This window comes from Chiloscyllium plagiosum, unplaced genomic scaffold (assembly GCF_037043375.1).
Source record: "Chiloscyllium plagiosum isolate Xiang-an unplaced genomic scaffold, Cpla_swu_hap1 HiC_scaffold_1, whole genome shotgun sequence".
Taxonomy (NCBI): Eukaryota; Metazoa; Chordata; class Chondrichthyes; order Orectolobiformes; family Hemiscylliidae; genus Chiloscyllium; species Chiloscyllium plagiosum.
Genome location: NW_028270139.1, coordinates 65482090 through 65503271, shown reverse-complemented (window position 1 = coordinate 65503271; position 21182 = coordinate 65482090). Strand labels below are relative to the sequence as shown.

General features: G+C 44.1%; 1 protein-coding gene across 2 annotated transcripts in view; it reads right to left on the bottom strand.

The window, feature by feature from the left end:
• ube2kb (ubiquitin-conjugating enzyme E2Kb (UBC1 homolog, yeast)) overlaps positions 1 to 21182 on the bottom strand; it is a 93822-nt gene that overhangs the window by 63325 nt on the left and 9315 nt on the right. Inside the window, exon 1 of one of the 2 annotated variants that reach the window (XM_087987400.1) lies at positions 3300 to 3336. The exons of the other annotated variant lie outside the window; for it this stretch is intronic. The gene's annotated coding sequence lies outside the window, so the exon portion shown is untranslated. Of the gene's footprint in view, positions 1 to 3299; positions 3337 to 21182 lie in introns of those variants that run through there. 2 annotated transcript variants of the gene reach the window in all.

Sequence of the window (21182 nt, the reverse complement as noted above, 5' to 3'; positions counted from 1 at the left end):
CTTGAAGCCACTGCGATCCTTGAGACTCACTCACAGAGCTATTAGACACTAAGTTTAAGGATTTTGATCCAGTCACAATGAAGGAATGATTATATAGTTCCAAGTCAGGATGGTGAAAGGCTTTGAGGGAAACTTGCAGGCAATAGTGTTCCCACACATCTGTACATTGCCCTTCCAAGTGGTAGAGGTCACAGATTTGGAAGGTGTTGTTAAAAAGAGCCTTAGTGAATTTCTGCTGTGCATCTTGCAGATGGCACACTCAACTGCCATTGTGTGGCAGTGGCAAAAAAAGTTAACATTGACAGTGATGAGTAGGGTGCCAAACAAGCAGACTTATCCTGCTTTGTCACACATCAAGTGTCGGTGGAGCCTCATCCATCCAGGCTAGTGGAAAGGATTTTATCATACTCCAGATTTGTGCATTGCAGACAGTGAACTGGTACATAGAAAACAGGAGAGTTACTTGGTGCAGAACACTTACCTCTGACCTGCCTTTGTCACAGCAGTATACATAAGACCAGTTCGCATCAGTTTCAGACTTTGCTCCCAGTATGACTTCCTAATGTATTGTTAAAGGAGTCTGAACAATAGATTCTAAAACATCTTACGCACTGACTGGCATGAGGCATGAATAGCAAGAATAGGATATTAGAAACAAAAACAAATTACTGGTAAAGTTCAGGAGGACTGGCAGCATCTCTGGAGACGAAGCAATAACTCTGCTCTAGGTCCAATGACCAGTCATCAGAACCTGTCTGGAAAAGGCTCACTGGACCTGAAACATCAACTCTGCTCTGTCTCCAGACATCCTGAGTTTTTCCAGGAATTTCTGTTTTTGTTTCTATTTTCCAGCATCTACAGTTCTTTGGTTTTTAAGAGTGAGATACTATTTGGCCAAGTTGTTAGACATCATACATCCCATTTTAGCACCAAACAACACCTACAGCCTCAACTTCACATGAGAATGTCTCTATCATTATTCAGGGCAAGGTGCTGCCTATAGAGAAGCATAGTACGTAGAGTCATAGAGAGTCAGAGTTTTTTCTTCTTTACAACAAGAGGCATGTGAGCTCATCACGTCCACACCAGTCTTCAAATATTCATCAAAAACAAAAGCAGAAATCACTACAAAAGCTCAGGTCTAGCAGCATCTATGCAGAGAAAGTAGAGTTAATGCTTAGAGTCCAGTGACCTTTCCTCAGAACTGAGGGTCACTGGATCTGAAGCGTTAACTCTGATTTCTTTCCACAGATGCTATGAGACATGCTGAGCTTTTTCAGCAATTTCTGCATTCCAACATCGCAGTTATTTCAGTCTTTGAAGAAATAACAAAGAGGATTGTTCAGGGCAGAGCGGTGGACATGATCTATTTGACATCAGTAAGGAATTCGACAAAGTTCCTCACAGTAGATTGGTTACCAAGATTAAATCAGTTGGAATACAGGAAGAACTAGACATTAGGATACAAAACTGGTTCAAAGACAGAGGGTGGCCTTTCAGACTGGAGGCTTGCGACCAGCAATGTGCCACAAGGATTGGTGTTGGGTCCACTGCTTCTAGTCATTTATATAAATAATTTGGATGAGAACATAGGAGGTATAGTTACCAAGATTGCAGACGACACCAAAATTGGAGATGTACTGGACATCAAAGAAGGTTACCTCAGAGTACAAGAGAATCTTGATCAGATGGGCCAATAGACCGAGTGGCAGATGGAGTTTAATTTAAATAACTATGAGGTGCTGCATTTTGCAAAGACAAATCATGGCTGGACTTACACACTTAATGGTAAGGTCCTGGGGAGTGTTGCTGAACAAAGAGTCCTCGGAGCGCAGGTTCATAGTTCCCTGAAAGTGGAGTCGCAGGTAGATAGGATAGTGAAGGCGGTGTTTGGTATGCTTTCCTGTATTGATCAGAGCATGGAGTATAGCAGTTGGCAGGTCAGTTTGCGGCTGTACAGGACATTGGTTAAGCTACTTTTGGTATATTGCATGCAATTCTGGTCTCCCTCCTATCGGAAGGGTGTTGTGAAATTTGAAAGGGTTCAGAAAAGATTTACAAGGATGTTGCCAGGGTTGGATGGTTTGAGCTATAGAGAGAGGCTGAATAGGCTGGGGCTGTTGTTCCTGGTGCGTCAGAAGTTGAGGGTGACCTTATAGAGGTGTATAAGATCATGAGGGGCACAGATAAAGTAAATAGACAAGGTATTTTCCCTGGGATGGAAGAGTTCAGAACTAGAGGGCATAGGTTATGAGTAAGGGGAGGAAAGCTTACAAGGGACTTAAGGGGCAACCTTTTCACACAGAAGGTAGTGCATTTATGGAATGAGCTGCCAGAGGAAGTGGTGGAGGCTGAAGATTTAGAAGGCTTCCAGATGAGTAGAAGGGTTTAAGATAGGAAGGGTTTAAGAGGGATATGGGCCAAGCACTGGCAAATGGGACTAGATTAGTTAGGATATCTGGTCAGCATGGATGGGTTGGACCAGAGGGTCTGTCCCCATGCTGTACATCTCTAATGACTCTAAATATCCATCTTTTCAAATCCCATTTTTGAGGTCTTGGCCTGTAGCCTTGTATGGTATGGCACCTCAAAACATTCACCTCCATCTGATCTTCAAAAAATTTAGGAAGATACTAAAATAATTTTTTAAAAGCTTTAGAAAATATGTCAACTACTATTGACATATCCTCAGTTTGCTTACAGGGGCACTAATCCTACAGTGACAGGAACAGAAGAAACTATCAAGTTTGATTTGGATTTGGAGGCCTTATTTACATGGTGGCTTGGAGAACAAATTTAAACTCACAGAGAAGGAGTTAGTTATGTGCACTTTGTAATGCCACAAAATAAGCAAATTTTGAGGAATTTAATTTTTTTTTAAAACATTACAACAGAAGTAAGAAAACAAACAAGGCAACAAAAACAGACTCAAAAATATTTCCTCACTTGCCCCATGGTCAAAGATCCACATTTTAGGTCTGAACGACTTAGTGTTGTTTAGACAAATAAGGCCTACAGATCAATGTCAACCATCACTGGTACACTTTACTCACATTCTTAAACATTGCTGCAAACATAGTGCTGAAACATAGTTCAAAGCAAAAACATGGAGGAGGAATGCAACCATGGGACCTTGCAAGGTTTGTCCAATGTATTGTTCATTGTTTAAAGTGTTAGATGTAGTCTATCAAGTCACAACTCAACAACTTCAATGCACAGCATTAATGAAAACCAGGCATTTTTCTGATTATTTGACCTTGAGGATAACCTCATCTCTTCAAGAGATAGCAAGCACTTACCAACTTATGAAAATTTCTAACAGTAATTAGCCTCTAGCCAACCTGGTGTGCTTATTCAACCGCCTTTTGAACAGAAACAGAAACAGATTAGCAATTGAACATCACAACTGAGCTTTACACACCAGGGAGAAAAGATGGTAACAACAAATTAGGTAAAATTAAATCATTACTCATTAAACTGAGCCAATTGCACAATTACTTCTTGAGAAATTTTTGTACTGTTAAATATTGAAAATAATAACACAAGAACCTGTAAACCACATTCGTAAAATGTCTTTTCTTCTCCCATTATTTTTTCACAAGGTGTGGGCTGCACTGGTAAGACTGGCGTTTGTTGTTCATCCTTAATTGCCCTTGAGTCAGAGAGTCATAGAGATGTACATCATGGAAGCAGACCCTTCAGACCAAGCCGTCCATGCCGACCAGATATTCCAACCCAATCTCGTACCACCTGCCAGCAACCAGCCCATATTCCTCCAAACCTTTCCTATTCATACACCCATCCAAATGCCTCTTAAATGTTACAATTGTCCACTACACCTCCAATTTCGGTGTCATCTGCAAACTAATGAACTGTATCTCTTATGCTCGCATCCAAATCATTTATGTAAATGACAAAAAGTAGAGGACACAGCACCGATCTTTGTGGCGCTCCACTGGTCACAGGCCTCCAGTCTGAAAAACAACCACCACCACCACCCTGCATCTTCTACCTTTGAGCCAGTTCTGTATCCAAATGGCTAGTTCTCCCTGTATTCCATGAGATCTAACCTTGCTAACCAGTCTCCCATGGGGAACCTTGTGGAACACCTTAGCGAAGTCCACATAAATCACATCTACCACTCTGCCCTCATCAATCCTCTTTGTTACTTCCTCAAAAAAACTCAATCAAGTTTGAGACATGATTTCCCACACACAAAGCCATGTTGACTATCCCTAATCAGTCCTTGCATTTCCAAATACATGTACATCCTGTCCCTCAGGATTCCCTCCCACAACATGCCCACCACCGACATCAGGCTCACTGGTCTATAGTTCCCTGTTTTCTCCTTACCACTGTTCTCAAAACAGTCTTCCAGCAACTCACCTGTAACTATCGATGATACAAATATCTCAGCAAAAGGCCCAGCAATCACTTCTCTAGCTTCCCACAGAGTTCTAGGGTACACCTGATCAGGTCCTGGGGATTTATCCACCTTTACCAGTTTCAAGACATCCAGCAGTTCCTCCTCTGTAATATGGATATTTTGCAAGATGTCACCATCTATTTCCCTGCAGTCTATATCTTCCATATCCTTTTCCAAAGTAAATACTGATGCAAAATATTCATTTCGTATCTCCCCTATTTTCTGTGGCTCCACACAAAAGCCACCTTGCTAACCTTTGAGGGGCCCTATTCTCTCCCTAGTTAACCTTTTGTCCTTAATGTATTTGTAAAAGCCCTTTGGGTTCTCCTTAATTCTATGTGCCAAAGCTATCTCATGTCCCCATTTTGCCCTCCTGATTTCCCTCTTAAGTATACCCCTACTTCCTTTATACTCTTCTAAGGATTCACTTGATCTATCTTGTCTATACCTTACATATGATTCCTTCTTTTTCTTAACCAAACCCTCAATTTCTTTAGTCATCCAGCATTCCCGATACCTACCAGCCTTCCCTTTCACCCTGACAGGAATACCATTTCTGAAGGCTTCCCATTTTCCAGCCGTCCCTCGATCTGCGAACATCTGCCCCCAATAAGCTTTCGAAAGGTTTGCCTAATACCGTCAAAATTGGCCTTTCTCAGTTTTTGGAACTTCAACTTTTAGATCTGGTCTATCCTTTTCCATCATTATTTTAAATCTAATAGAATTATGGTTACTAACCCCAAAGTGCTCACTGACACCTCAGTCACCTGCCCTGCCTTATTTCCCAAGAGTAAGTCAAGTTTTGCACCTGCTCTAGCAGGTACATCCACATACTGAATCAGAAAATTGTCTTGTACACACTTCAATTCCTCTCCATCTAAACCCTTAACACTATGGCAGTCCCAGTCTGTGTTTGGAAAGAAAATGTGATTTGATAGGGCAATTAAGAGTCAATCACATTATACTGTATCTGAAGTCACATAAGCCCAACAGGGTAAGGATTGCTTCCCCATAGGACAGTTGTGATCCAGGTGAATTTTTAATGACAGCGATAGTCACTAATGTTGACTACGAAATTATATTTTAATACCAGATTAATAGAATTTAAATTCCACCAGCTTCCATCGGGGGGGCTTAAACCTATTTGGAATCTGGATTACTAGCTCAGTGAAATTGTAACTGTTCTACTGTCTTCTCTTTGCTTAGTGACATGAAGAATATGGTGACATTGCTGGAAAATTTTGACCAACAGAATATCCAACTTGCTGTATAGGTAAATTTGCAAGGGACAAATTTCATTTTCCCTTGTGAATTCCCATTAACATTAGAGTACTACTCAATTATTGAGTGAAATTTATTCACGCAAATAGTTATTTTGACAAAAATTTGTAAGTGAAAAGGTTATGTTGGGCCCAAAACATAATTGGGACTCCAAAGTAGAGGAATCAGAATGCTATGCTGCAAGTTACACTTGAAATCACAATCAGAATCATGTCCATAGATAAAACAACTGAAACTCAGAATCCACAAGCAACAGTCAAATTACTATACAACAGTATCTGTCAACTGACAAAAATAGTTTCAAAATACCAGACTGGCGTAAATTTGACAAAGAAGATTATGTTCTTCCAGTTTAGGTATCAGGGACAGAGTCTGTCCCTGTTGCTAAGAAGTGAAGGGGAGAGAAGAGCAGAACATTAGACATTCGAGACTCCACAGTTAGGAGGACAGATAGGAGGTTCTGTGGGAACGAGGAAGAATCACTGTGTGTTGCCTCCCAGGTGCCAGGGTTTGTGATGTCTTGGATCGTGCTTCTGGGACAATCGAGTGGGAGGACATGGTGCAGCAGCCCCAAGTTGTGGTCCACAAGAGAACAAACTACATAGGTAGTAAAAGTGATGGGGCTTTAAGACAGAAATTCAGGGAGCTAGGGTGGAAGCTTGGAGCTAGAACAAACAGCGTTATTATCTCTAGTTTGTTACTCATGCCAATGTGTGGCGAGGCAAGGAATAGGGAGAGAGAGGAGTTGAACACGTGGCTACAGGAACAGTGCAGGAGGGTGGTTTTCGGATACCTGGATAATTGGGGGATCATTCTGGGGTAGGTGAGACCTCTACAAACAGGATGATATACACCTGAACTAGAAGGGTACCAATATGCTGAGGGGTGGAATTTGCTAATGCTCTTCGGGAGGGTTTAAACTAATTTCAGCAGGGGGATGGGAAGTTAAATTGTAGTTCCAGGGTCCAGGTGTCAGAAATATGACTTGAAGGTCGCAAAAGTGAACCGGCAAGCAGGAAGGTGGTTTGAAGTGTCTCTACTTCAACATTAGGAGCATCCAGAATGGGTGAACTTGCAGTATGGGTTGATAATTGGAAATTTGATGCTTTGGCCATTTCAGAGACATGGACAGAGCAGGGATAGGAATGGTTGTTGCAGGTTATGTGATTTAGATGTTTCAGTAAGAACAGAGAAGATGGTAAAAGAGGTGGGGGTGTGGCATTGTTAGTCAAGAACAGTATTACGGGCCATTTGAGGACTCACCTACTGATGTAGTATGGGCTGAGGTTAGAAACAGGAAAGGAGAGGTCACCATGTTGGGAGTTTTATATAGGCCTCTGAATAGTTTCAGAGATGTAGAGGAAAGGATTGCAAAGATGATTCTGGATAGGAGCAACCGTAACAGGATAGTTGTTATCTTTCCAAATACTGACCGGAAATACTGTAGTTCAAGTAGTTTAGATTGGTCAATTTTTGCCCAATGTGTGCAGGAGGGCTATCAAGGCTTGAGGTCATATTGGATTTGGTACTGGGGAATGAACCAGCCAGGTGTTAGATTTGGAGGTCGGTGAGCACTTTGGTGATAGTGACCACAATTCGGTTATGTTTACTTTAGTGACAAAAAGGGATAAGTATAGACCGCAGGGCAAGAGTTATAACTGGGGAAAAGGCAACTATGATGCCGTTAAGACAAGACGTAGAATGCATAGGATGGGGAAGGAAACTGCAGGGGATGGGCACAATTGAAATGTGGAGCTTTATTCAAGGAACAGCTATTGAGTGTCCTTGATAAGTATGTACCTGTTAGGCAGGGAGGAAGTGGTCGACAGGGAGAGCCATGGTTTACTAAGGAAGTTTAACCTTGTCAAGTGGAAGGAGGCTTATGTGAGGATGAGGCATGAAGCCTCAGTTAGTGGGCCTGAGAGTTACAAGTTAGCCAGGAAAGACCTAAAGAGAGAGCTAAGAAGAGCCAGGAGGGGACACGAGAAGTCGTTGGCAGATAGGATCAAGGAAAACCATAAGGCTTTCTATAGGGAATATCAGGAATAAAAAGAATGACTAGAGTAGATTAGGCAATCAAGGACAGTAGTGGGAAGTTGTGGGTGATTAGATTAGATTCCCTACAGTGTGGAAACAGGCCCTTTGGCCCAACAAGTCCACACCGACCCTCCGAAGAGCAACCCACTCAGACTCACTGCCCTACATTTACCCCTTCACCTAACACTATGGGCAATTTAGCATGGCCAATTCACCTAACCTGCACATTTTTGGACTGTGGGAGGAAACTGGAGCACCCGGAGGAAACCCACCCAGACACGGGGAGAACGTGCAAACTCCACACAGACAGTTCCCTGAGGCGGGAATTGAACTCTGGTCTCTGGCGCTGAGGCAGCAGTGCTAAGCACTATGCCACCGTGCTGCCCGGAGTCCAAGGAGATAGGAGAAGCACTAAATAAATATTTTTCATCTGTATTCATACTAGAAAAATAGCAATGTCGTCAAGGAGAATACTGGGATACAGGACGGGATTGAGGTTCACTAGGGGGAGGTGTTAGCAATTCTGGAAAGTGTGAAAATACAAAAGTCCCCTGGGCTGGCCAGGATTTATTCTGGGATTCGCTGGGAAGCTAGGGAGGAGATTGCAGAGCCTTTGGCTTTGATCTTTATGTCATCATTGTCTACAGGAACAGTGCCAGAAGACTGGAGGATAGAAAATGTTGTCCACTTGTTCAAGAAGGGGAGTAGGGACAACCTTGGCAATTATACACCAGTAAGCCTTACTTCAGTTGCGAGTAAAGCGTTGGAAGAGGTTATAAGAGGTAGGATTTATAATCATCTGGAGAGGAATAAGTTGATTAGGGATCGTCAACATGGTTTGGTGAAGGGTAGGTCGTGTCTCACAAACCTTCTTGAGTTCTTTGGAGAAGGTGACCAAACAGGTGGATGAGGATAAAGCAGTTGATGTGGTGTATATAAATTTCAGTAAGCGTTTGATAAGGTTCCCCATGGTAGGTTATTGCACAAACTACGGAAGCATGGGATATAAGACCATAAGACCATAAGACATAGGAGTGGAAGTAAGGCCATTCGGCCCATCGAGTCCACTCCGCCATTCAATCATGGCTGATGCGCATTTCAGCTCCACTTACCAGCGTTCTCCCCGTAGCCCTTAATTCCTCGAGACAACAAAAATCTATCAATCTCGGCCTTGAAGACATTTAGCGTCCCGGCTTCCACTGCACTCCGTGGCAATGAATTCCACAGGCCCACCACTCTCTGGCTGAAGAAATGTCTCTGCATTTCTGTTCTGAAATGACCCCCTCTAATTCTAAGGCTGTGTCCACGGGTCCTAGTCTCCTCGTTTAACTGAAACAATTTCCTAGCATCCACCTTTTCCAAGCCATGTATTATTTTGTACGTCTCTATTAAGTCTCCCCTTAATCTTCTAAACTCCAACGAATACAATCCCAGTATCCTCAGCCGTTCCTCATATGTTAGAGCTGTCATTCCAGGGATCATCCGTGTGAATCTCCGCTGGACACGTTCCAGTGCCAGTATGTCCTTCCTGAGGTGTGGGGACCAAAACTGGACACAGTACTCCAAATGGGGCCTAACCAGAGCTTTATAAAGTCTTAAGTGGAGTTGTGGACTGTGCCGAAGGATGTTGCAGGTTACAGAGAGACTTAGATAAGCTGCTGAGCTGGGCTGAGAGGTTGCAAATGGAATTTAATGCGGAAAGGTGTGAGGCGATTCACTTTGGAAGGAGCAACAGGAATAAAGAGCAGTGAGCTAATGGCAAGATTCTTGGCAGTGTAGATGAACAGAGAGATCTCGGTGCCCATGTACATAGATCCCTGAAAGTTGCCAACCAGTTCAACAGTGTTGTTAAGATAGCATACCGTATGGTAGCTTTTATTGGTAGAGGGATTTAGTTGTGTTTCAAAGCCACAAAGTCATGTTGCAGCTGTACAAAACTCTGGTGTGGTCACACTTAAGAGTATTGCGTACAGTTCTGGTCAATGATTTAAAGGAAGGATATGGAAACTTTGGAAAGGAGTCAGGGGAAATTTACAATTTGTTACCCAATATGGAGGGAAGGTCTTATGAGGAAAGGCTGAGAGACTTGAGGCTGTTATTAGAGAAGAAGGTTAAGAGGGGACTTGATTGAGACATAAAAAGATAATCATAGGATTAGATTGGGTGGACAGTGAGAGCCTTTTTCCTCGGATGGTGATGACTAGCATGAAGGGTCATAGCTTTAAATTGAGGGGTGATAGATATAGGACAGATGTCAGAGGTGGTTTCTTTACTCAGTAGCAGGGGCGTGAAATGCCATGCTTGCAATTGTCATAGACTCGCCAACTTTAAGGGCATTTAAATTGTCACTCGATAAACAGATGGATGAAAATGGAACAGGTAAGATAGACAGGCTTCAGATTGGCTCCACAGGTCGGCGCAACATCAAGGGCCGAAGTTATAATATGTTCTATGTCTTACACGTCCATTATATTTCAAGTAAAAAATGTCTCTGCATGATGGTAGACCTCAATTAGAAGGGAGGTAGGAAAAGAGGAGCAGGAGATGTAAAAACACAACTGAAGAGGAATATCTCCAAGGTTATTTAAAAGGGAAAGAATGCCACGGTCAATATGCTGAAGTTCTAGACAGTAATGGTAAACTAGAGAACAAGCAAGCAAACATTGAATCAGTGGATGTACAAGCAAATGGTAGATTACAGGGCAAGCTTTGATTGAGATCACTCCATGAGCAAGAGGACGTTTGGCCAAGGTGAGCAATACAGAAAATATGAACAAGTATACAGATTGCAATATTCTGGGTAAGCTAATGTTTAAACAGGTTGGAACCAGAGAAAACTGGATAAAAATCTAACTTTAGTCACTAAAAAGAGCTAGAAAGTCAGTATGTTAGAGATGTATAAATAAGTTTTGCAATGTAAAACAGAATTATTTTCTGTTGAAACCTTTGCTGCTGAGATTTTAAGTTAATGTACATTTATACACAAAAGACAGAACAGACAAACATCTCTGGAAAATTCTGACAAATTTTCAAAGTTGTTAAGTACTTTCAAACAGCATTCCTTTTTGTCTTTCAAAAGAAGCAATGACTTTCCATTTGAAAATGAGAGCAGTGCTGCCTAAATCCTGAAAGACATATCTGCCAAGACACTGAAGGAACCAACCAGCAGGAAAAACCTACTCCATATACGTGTTTCTGATGCATTCGTCAGCCAGTGAGTTGGTAGAAGTGACCACCTCATATCTATCTTCATAAACACAACAAAGATGTGTAATAGAGCGATAGGGACCAAATGCAGGCAAATGGGACTGGACTAACTGAGGAAATCTGGTCGGCATGGATGAGTTGGACCAAAGGGTCCGTTGCCTTTCTGTACATCTCCATGTGATGTGCAGAATTACTACAGCGCTGAATGGAACAGACTCAAATCTGAACTGCAACTCAAAGCTCTCAGTGCTTCATGGTTATTGACAGCAACAAAATTGCATTAAACCACTATCTGTAATCTCATGTCCTGCACTATCAGCAAGATGGAAGACCAACCTTGATTCAGTGAGGAATGAAAGACAGCATGCCAGCAACACCCTGGCACATCTGAAAACGCAGTGTCAACTTTGTTAAGATATAATACATGATTTATTGGATGCCAAATAGAATCCATAACAGGTTAGAGGAGAGGCAGGTGATTCCACAACAAACGTATGTTCAAAGCTGTGCAGCCCTGCTACATCTAGTCATTGAGTCAGAGATGTACAGCACGGAAACAGACCCTTCAGTCCAACCCGTCCATGCTGACCAGATACCTGAATTAATCTAGTCCCATTTGCCAACACTTGGCCCATATCCTTCTAAACCCTTCCTATTCATATATCCATCCAGAAGCCTTTTAAATATTGTAATTGTACCAGCCTCCTCCACTTCCTCTGGCAGACACTGAAGGAACCAGCCAGCAGGAAAAACCTACTTGATATATATATGTTCCAAACATGCACCAACCTCTGCATGAAAAAGTTGCCCCTTTGGTCCCTTTTAAGTTTTCCCCTTCTCACCCTAAACCTATGCCCTCTAGTTCTGGACACCCCCACCCCAGGGAAAAAGACCTTGCCTATTTATCTATCCACACCCCTCATGATTTTATAAACCTCTAAGGTCACCCCTTAGCCTCCAACGTCCAGGGACAATGGCCACAGCCTATTCAGCCTCTCCCTATAGCTCAAATCCTCCAACCTTGGCAACTTCCTTGTAAGTCTTTTCTGAACCCTTTCAAGTTTCACATCATCCTTCCGATAGGAGGGAGACCTAGTCTTGAATGAGGCTAGACAATCAAATGTAAACTGGAAGCAGTTCATAAATATCCCCAATTCTGAATGCAGTAAGCGCCTACCAAGTCATTGCACAGAACAAGACTGAAGCTTTTGCAACCATGTTCTTTCAAAAGAGCTCAGTGTATGTTTCATCGTGGACTCTTCCAAAGCACACCATCAATTTGGATCCCAAACTTCAAATACGATCTTCAAGTAGCTGGAGGCACTGGATACAGCAAAAGGCTGTAGGTCAGGTCAACATCTGTCATTCTGAAAATTTGCGATCCAGGAGTATTGACAATGAGTGTAACTAGAGAAAGGGTTGGCCCACTCAGGACAAGGGAGGTAAGTTGTATGTGGAGTCAGAGAAAATGGGTAAGGTTTTTAATGAGTACTTTGCGTCAGTATTCACCGAAAAAACGGACATGACATATGTTGAGGTGAGGGATAGCTGTTTGATTACTCTAAGTCAAGGTGGCATAAGGAGGGAGAAAGTGTTGCATATTCTAAAAGGCATTAAAGGTGGACAAGTCCTCAGGTTCATATGGGATCTATCACATTACTGAGGGAAGCAAGATGAAATAGCTGGGGCCTTAACAGATATCTCTGCAACATCCTTGAACACAGATAAGGTCCTGGAGGACTGGAGAATTGCTAATGTTGTCCCCTTGTTTAAGGGTATCAAGGATAATCCAGGCAATTATAGAACAGTGAGCCTGACATCAATAGTAAGGAAGCTGGAGAAGATACTGAGGGATCGGATCTATTTATATTTGGAAGAAAATGGGCTTATCAGCGATGCGCAACATGGTTGTGTGCAGAAAGGTTATGTCTTACCAACTTAATACAATTCTTAGAGAAATTGACAAAGTTGATTGATGAAGGGCAGTAGATGTCATATACATGGACTTCAGTAAGGTGTCTGATAAGATTCCCCATGGTAGGCTGATGGAGAAAGTGAATTTGTGTGGGGTCCAGGGTATGCTAGGTAGAGAACTGGCTGGGCAGCAGGAGACAGAGAGTAATAGTGGAAAGGAGTGTCTCAAAATGGAGAACTGTGACCAGTGGTGTTTCACAGGGATCCATGTTGGGACCACTGTTGTTTGCGATATACATAAGTGATCTGGAGGATGGTACAGGAGATCTGATTAGCAAGTTTTCAGATGACAGTAAGATTGGTGGAGTAGCAGATAGTGAAGGGGACTGTCAGAGAATGCAGCAGAATATAGATGGATTGGAGAGTTGGGCGGAGAAATGACAGATGGAGTACAATCCGGGCAAATTATATGATAAATGAAACAGCCCTGAGGAAAACTGATGGAGAGATATGGGTGTTCAGGTCCATTGTATAGGGAAGGTGGCAATGTAGGTCGATAGAGTGGTCAAGGAGGCATTCAGCACGCTTTCCTTTATTGGATGAGGCATTGAGTACAAGAGTTGGCAGGTCATGTTACAGTTGCATAGGACTTTGGTCCAGCCACATTTGGAATACTGCATATAGTTCTGGTCGCCACATTACCAAAAGGATGTGGATGCTTTGGAAAGAGTGCAGAGGAGGTTCACCAGGATGTTGCCTGGTATGGCAGGCACTAGCTGTGAAGAAACGTTGAGTAGATTAGGACTATTTTCATTAGAAAGATGGAGGTTGAGGGGAGACCTGATGGAGGTCTACAAAATCATGGGAGGTATAGACAGCGTGGATTCCCCCAGAGTGGGGGACTCAATTAGTAGGGGCCATGAATTCAAAGTGAGAGGGGAAAAGTTTAAGGGAGATATGCATAGAAAGTTCTTTTAAAAGAGAGTAGTGGGTGTCTGGAACGCATTACTAGTGGAGGTGGTAGAGACAGGCATGATAGCATAATTTAAGATGCATCAAGACGGATGCATGAATGGGCAGGGAGCAGAGAAATACAGATCCTTGGAAAGTAGGTGACCGGTTTTGATAGAGGATCTGGATCAGCGCAGGCTTGGAGGGCCAAAGAGCCTATATTCCTGTGTGGTAATTTTGTTTGTTCTGGTTCTTTGTTTGCAAAAGCTATTTCAGAAATAGGTGCAACATAGTAAAAACCACAGTCTTATTCCTTTGCTAGTCATTATCTCAGATCCAGGACATCTTTGATGTTATTATTCATTCACAGAACGAGAGCATCACCCATCCAGAGATGCCCAGAGGGCAGTTAAGAGCCAACCACATTGCTGCGGGTCTGCAGTCACATGTAGGCTAGACTAGGTAAGGATGGCAATTTCCTTTCCCCAAGGACATTAGTGAATCAGTTGAGTTTTTCTGACAATTGACAATGGTTTCATTGCCAGACTCTTAATTCTAGAAATCGTTTTAAAATTGAATTCAAATTTCACACCTGCCATGATAGGATTTGAACTTGGGTCCCCACAACATCTTTGATGCTTATTAGACAGGTCAACAAGGGGGGGGTGCCATATTGGATTTGGTGCTGGAAATAAACTCAGCCAGGTGTTAGATTTGGAGGTAGGTGAGCATTTTGATGATGATGATCATAATTCGGTTATGTTTACTTTAGTGACAAAATGGGATAAGTATAGGCCGCAGGGCAAGAGTTATAACTGGGGAAAAGGCAATTATGATGAGATTTGATAAGACTTTGATAACGCATAGGATGGGGAAGGAAACTGCAGGGGATGCGCACAATTGAAATGTGGAGCTTATTCAAGCAACAGCTACTGCGTATCCTTGATAAGTATGTACCTGTCAGGCAGAGATGAAATGGTCAAGAGAGGGAGCCGTGGTTTACTAAAGAAGTTGAAGCTCTCGACAAGAGGAAGGCGGCGGCTTATGGGAGCATGAGGTGTGAAGGCTCAGTTACAGGGCGTGAGATTTTGAAGTTATCCAGAAAAAAAATCTGAAGAGAGGACTAAGAAGAGGCAGGAGGTCACATGAGAAATTGTTGGTGGGTAGGATCAAGGAAAATCCTAAGGCCTCTATATCAGGAATAAAAGAATGACTGGAATAAGATTAGGGCATAGGGGACATAGGGGAAGCGCTTAATGAATACTTTACATCGGTATTCATATTGGAAAAGGAAAATGTTAGAGAGAATATGGAGATACAGACTACAAGATTAGATGGGATTGAGGCTGACAAACAGAAGATTTTAGCAATTTTGGAAGATCTGAAAATAGATAAGACCTCTGGGCTGGATGGGATTTATTCTCGGATTCTCTGGGAAGCCAGGAAAGAGATTGCAGAGCCTTTAGTTTCGATCTTTATGTCATCATTGTCGACAGTAGTGCCAGAAGACTGGAGGATAGCAAATGTTGTTCCCTTGTTTAAGAAGGGGAGTCGGAATAACCCTGGTAATTATAGGCCAGAAAGCCTTACTTCGGTTGTGGGTAAGGTGTTGGAAAAGGTTATAAGAGGTAGGATTTACAATCATCTGAAAAGGAATAATTTGAGTGAGGATCGTCAACACGGTTTTATGAGGAGTAGGTTATATCAAACTAACCTTATTGAGTTCTTCAAGGAGGTGACAAAACAAGTGGATGAAGGTAAAGTGGTTGATGTGGCGTATATGGACTTCAGCAAGGCATTTGATAAGGTTCCACACAGTAGGCTATTGCACAAAATATGGAGTTTTGGGATTGAAAGTGATTTAGCGGTTTGGATCAGAAATTTGCTAGCTGAAAGAAGACAGAGGGTGGTGGTCGATGGGAAGTGTTCATCCTGGAGCTCAGTTACTAGTGGTGAGCCGCAAGGATCTGTTTTGGGGCCTCTGCTATTTGTCATTTTTATAAATGATCTGGATGTCAACGTAAAAGTTTGGGTTAGCAAATTTGCAGATGACACTAAGGTGGCAGAGTTGTGGATAGTGCCGAAGGAGGTTACAGAAGGACATAGATAAGATGCAGAGCTGGGCTGAGAAGTGGCAACTGGAGTTTAAAGCAGAAAAGTGAGAGGTAGTAGTAACAGGAATGCAGAGTACTGGGCTAATAGTAAAATTCTTGGCAGTGTAGATGAACAGAGAGATCTGTGTCATGCTGCATAAATCCCTGAAAGTTGCCACCCAGGTTGATAGGGTTGTTAAGGAGGCATATGGCGCTTATTGGTAGAATGATTAAGTTTCAGAGCCACGAGGCCATGCTTCAGCGGTACAAGACACTGGTGAGGCTGCACCTGGAGTATTGCGTGCAGTTCTGGTCACCACATTATAGGAAGGATGTGGAAGCTTTAGAAAAGGTTCAGAGGAAATTTACTAGGATGTTGGCTAGTATGGAAGGAAGGTCTTATGAGGAAAGGCTGAGGGAACTGAGGCTGCTTTCGTTGGAGAGAAGGTTGAGAAGTAACTTAGTCAATACATATAAGATAAACGGGTTAGATGGGTGGACAGTGAGAGTCTTCTTCCTTGGATGGTGAAGGCTAACACAAGGGGATATAGCTTTAAATTGAGGGGTGATAGAGTTAGGACAGATATATGGGGTAGTTTCTTCACTCAGTAGTAGGGATGTGGAACAGCCTGTCTGCAACAGTAGTAGACTCGCCAACATTAAGGGCATTTAAATTGGCATTGGACATATATAAGGATAATAGTGGAACGGTGTAGGACAGATGATCATCAGATTATTTTAATAGGTCGGCATAACAGAGGGCAGAAGGGCCTGTACCGCGCTGTTAGGTTCTATGAAAATTACCTGGGTTTCTGGATTAACAGCCCAGCGATAATACCACTAGGTCATCGCCTACCCAAGGTAGAGTCATAGGTTCAATCACCTTCAGCTGCTTTAATGACATGCACTCCATTATAAGGTCAATTGCTGATATTTGCTGATGATTACACAATATTCAGATGGCCAATTGATATTATTGCTACATTATTAATCCAGAAACTCAGTTAATGCTCGGGGAACCCAGATCCAAAGCTCATCAGGACAGAAGATGGAATTTGAATTCAACATAAAATATCAGGAATCAAGAATCTACTAATAACCATGAAACCATTGTCAATTGTCAGGAAAATCTATCTGGTTCACTCTTGTCTTTCAGGAAGAAAATCTACTAAAGAACAGGAACAAAGGAAATTTACAGCCCAGGTACAAGCCCTTCAGCCCACCGAGCCTGAGCCAATCCAAATCTACTGTATAAACCTGTCGCCCAATTCCTAAGCATCTGTATCCCTCACCTACCCATGCATCTGCCCAGCATCATCTTAAATGAATCTACCGTGCCTGCCTCTATCACCTCTGCTGGCAATGTATTCCAGACACTCACCATCCTCTGTGTAAAAGTATTTGCCGCTGTATCCCCTTAAACTTTTCACTTCTCACCTTGAAAGCATGACCTCTTGTTACTGAATCCTTCACCCTGGGAAAAGCTTATCTCTCTCTACCCTGCTTATAAATGAGTTTGTAGACTTCAATCAGGTTCCCCCCCCTCAATCTCCTTTTTTCTAATAAAAACAATCCTAACCTATTCAACCTCTCTTCATAGCTAGCGCCTTCCATTCCAGGCAACATCCTCGTAAACCTTCTCTGCACCCTCTCCAAAGCGTCCACATCCTTTTGGTAATGTGGCTACCAGAACTGTACACAGTATTCTAAATGCAACCAAACCAATGTCTTATACAATTTTAACATAACCTGCCAGCTCTTATATTCAATACCCTGTCCAATGAAGGAAAGTATACTATATGCCTTCCTGACCACTCTATCCACTTGTGCAGTCACCTTCGGGGTACAATGGAACTGAATGCCCAGCTCTCTCTGCTCATCAACTTTTCCCAAGTCTCTTCTGTTTACAGTATAGTTCGCTCTAGAATTAGACTTCCCAAAATGCATCACCTCACATTTGCCTCGATTGAACTCCATCGGTCCAACTGTCTATATTTTCCTGTATTCTTTGACAGTGCCCGGTGCTTTCTGCTACTCCACCAATCTTGGTGTCATCTGCAAACTTGATCATACCAACAGTGCCCTCTTCCAGAACATCTATGTATATTGCAACCAACAGTGGCCCCAGCACTGATCCCTGTGAAACACCACTAGTTACCTTTCTCCATTCGAGAAACTCCCTTCAACTACTGTCTCCTGTTGCTAAACCAGTTCGTTATCCACCTAGCTAGAACACCCTACACACCATGTAACCGCATTTTCTCCATTAGTTTACCATGGGGAACCTTATCAAACGCCTTACTAAAGTCCATGTATATGATATCTACAGCCCCTCTTTTATTCATCAAATTGGGCACTTCCTCAAAGAACTCTTTTAAGTTGTCAATGCACGATCTCCCCTGCACAAAACCATGTTACCTATCATGATAAGCTCATTTTTTTGCCTCCAAATATAAATAGATTTTATCCCTCAGTACTCCTCCAGCAACTTTCCCACCACTGGTCTGTAGAATATCCCACTACCCTTCTTGTACAGGACAACATGAGCAACCTTCCAGTCCTCCGGCACCTCACCTGTATTTAAGGATGCCACAAAGATATCTGTTAGGGCCCCAGCTATTTCCTCTCTTGCCTCCCTCAGCAACCTGGGATAGATACCACCTGGTCCTGGAAATTTGTCCACTTTAATAACCTCTAGCCTCCCCAACACACTTTCCCTACTCATGTGAACATGATCCGGAGTAATCAAACTTCTATCTCTAATCTCAACATTCATCATGTCCCTCTCCTCAGTGAACACTGATGCAAAGTAATCATTCAGAATCTCACTCATTTTCTCAGGTTTGACACACAGCCTTCCTTCCTTATCCTTTAGTGAACCAATCCTTTCTCTAGTTACCCGCTTGCTTCTTATATAAGAATAAAAGGGTTTGGGATTTTCCTTAATTCTGCTCGCGAAAGCTATTTCATGTACCCTTTTAGCCCGCTTGATTTCTCGTTTAAGATTGGCCCTACTCACCCAATATTCCTCCAGGGCCCGTTCTGTCCTTAGCTGCATGACCCTTATGTACGCTTACCTTTTCCTCTTGGCTAGTTGTACGATTTGAAAGTGAGGTCTGCAGATGCTGGAGATCAAAGTTGAAACTTTATTGCTGGAACAGCACAGCAGGTCAGGCAGCATCCAGGGAACAGGAGATTCGACGTTTCGGGCACAGGCCCTTCTTCGGGAATGAGCAGAGAGTGTTCAGCAGGAGAAGATAAAAGGTAGGGAGGAGGGACTTGGAGGAGGGGAGTTGGAAATGTGATAGGTGGAAAGAGGTCAAGGTGAGGGTGATAGGTCGGAGTAGGGTGGAGGCGGAGAGGTCAAGAAGAAGACTGCAGGTCAGGAAGGCGGTGCCGGGCTGGAAGGATCCGGCTGAGACAAGGTGGGGGGAGGGGGGGATGAAGAAACTGGTGAAGTCCAAGTTCATCCCCTGCGGTTGGAGGGTTCCCAGTCGGAAGATAAGACGCTCCTCCTCCGACCGTCGGGTTGTTGTGGTTTGGCGGTGGATGAGTCCAATGACCTGCATATCCTCGGTGGAGTGGGAGGGGGAGTTGAAATGCTGTGCCACAGGTTGGTTGGGTTGGTTCGTCCGGGTGGCCCAGAGGTGCTCTCTGAATCGCTCCGCAAGTAGGCGGCCTGTCTCCCCAATATAGAGGAGGCCACACCGGCTGCAGCGGATGCAGTAGATGATGTGGGTGGAGGTGCAGGTGAATCTGTGGCGGATATGGAAGTTTCCCTTGGGGCCTTGGAGAGAAGTGAGGGGGGAGGTGTGGGCGCAAGTGTTGCACCTCCTGCGGTTGCAAGGGAAGGTGCCGGGAGTGGTGGTTGGGTCGGTGGGGGGTGTGGATCTGACAAGGGAGTCGCGGAGGGAGTGGTCTCTACGGAAAGCTGATAGGGGAGGGGAGGGAAATAGGGGAGGGAAATTCCTTCGTCTCCGCCGCATCTGCTCCCAGGAGGACCAGTTCAAAATACGTACAACACAGATGGCCTCCTTCTTCAAGGACCGCAATTTCCCCCCCGACGTGGTCGACGGTGCCCTCCACCGCATCTCCTCCACTTCCCGCTCCTCCGCCCTTGAGCCCCGCCCCTCCAACCGCCACCAGGACAGAACCCCACTGGTCCTCACCTACCACCCCACCAATCTCCATGTACAGCGCATCATCCGCCGTCACTTCCGCCACCTCCAAACAGACCCCAGCACCAAGGATATATTTCCCTCCCCTCCCCTATCAGCTTTCCGTAGAGACCACTCCCTCCGCGACTCCCTTGTCAGATCCACACCCCCCACCGACCCAACCACCACTCCCGGCACCTTCCCTTGCAACCGCAGGAGGTGCAACACTTGCGCCCACACCTCCCCCCTCACTTCTCTCCAAGGCCCCAAGGGAATCTTCCATATCCGCCACAGATTCACCTGCACCTCCACCCACATCATCTACTGCATCCGCTGCAGCCGGTGTGGCCTCCTCTATATTGGGGAGACAGGCCGCCTACTTGCGGAGCGATTCAGAGAGCACCTCTGGGCCACCCGGACGAACCAACCCAACCAACCTGTGGCACAGCATTTCAACTCCCCCTCCCACTCCACCGAGGATATGCAGGTCATTGGACTCATCCACCGCCAAACCACAACAACCCGACGGTCGGAGGAGGAGCGTCTTATCTTCCGACTGGGAACCCTCCAACCGCAGGGGATGAACTTGGACTTCACCAGTTTCTTCATCCCCCCTCCCCCCACCTTGTCTCAGCCGGATCCTTCCAGCCCGGCACCGCCTTCCTGACCTGCAGTCTTCTTCTTGACCTCTCCGCCTCCACCCTACTCCGACCTATCACCCTCACCTTGACCTCTTTCCACCTATCACATTTCCAACTCCCCTCCTCCAAGTCCCTCCTCCCTACCTTTTATCTTCTCCTGCTGAACACTCTCTGCTCATTCCTGAAGAAGGGCCTGTGCCCGAAACGTCGAATCTCCTGTTCCCTGGATGCTGCCTGACCTGCTGTGCTGTTCCAGCAATAAAGTTTCAACTAGTTGTACGATTTCTCCTGTCATCCACGACTCACGAATCATGCCCTTCCTATCCTTTGCTTTCAACCATACATGCCTATCCTGCACTACAATAGACAATAGGTGCAGGAGTACGCCATTCTGCCCTTCGAGCCTGCACCACAATTCTTTATGATCATGGCCGATCATCCTCAATCAGTATCCTGTTCCTGCCTTATCTCCATA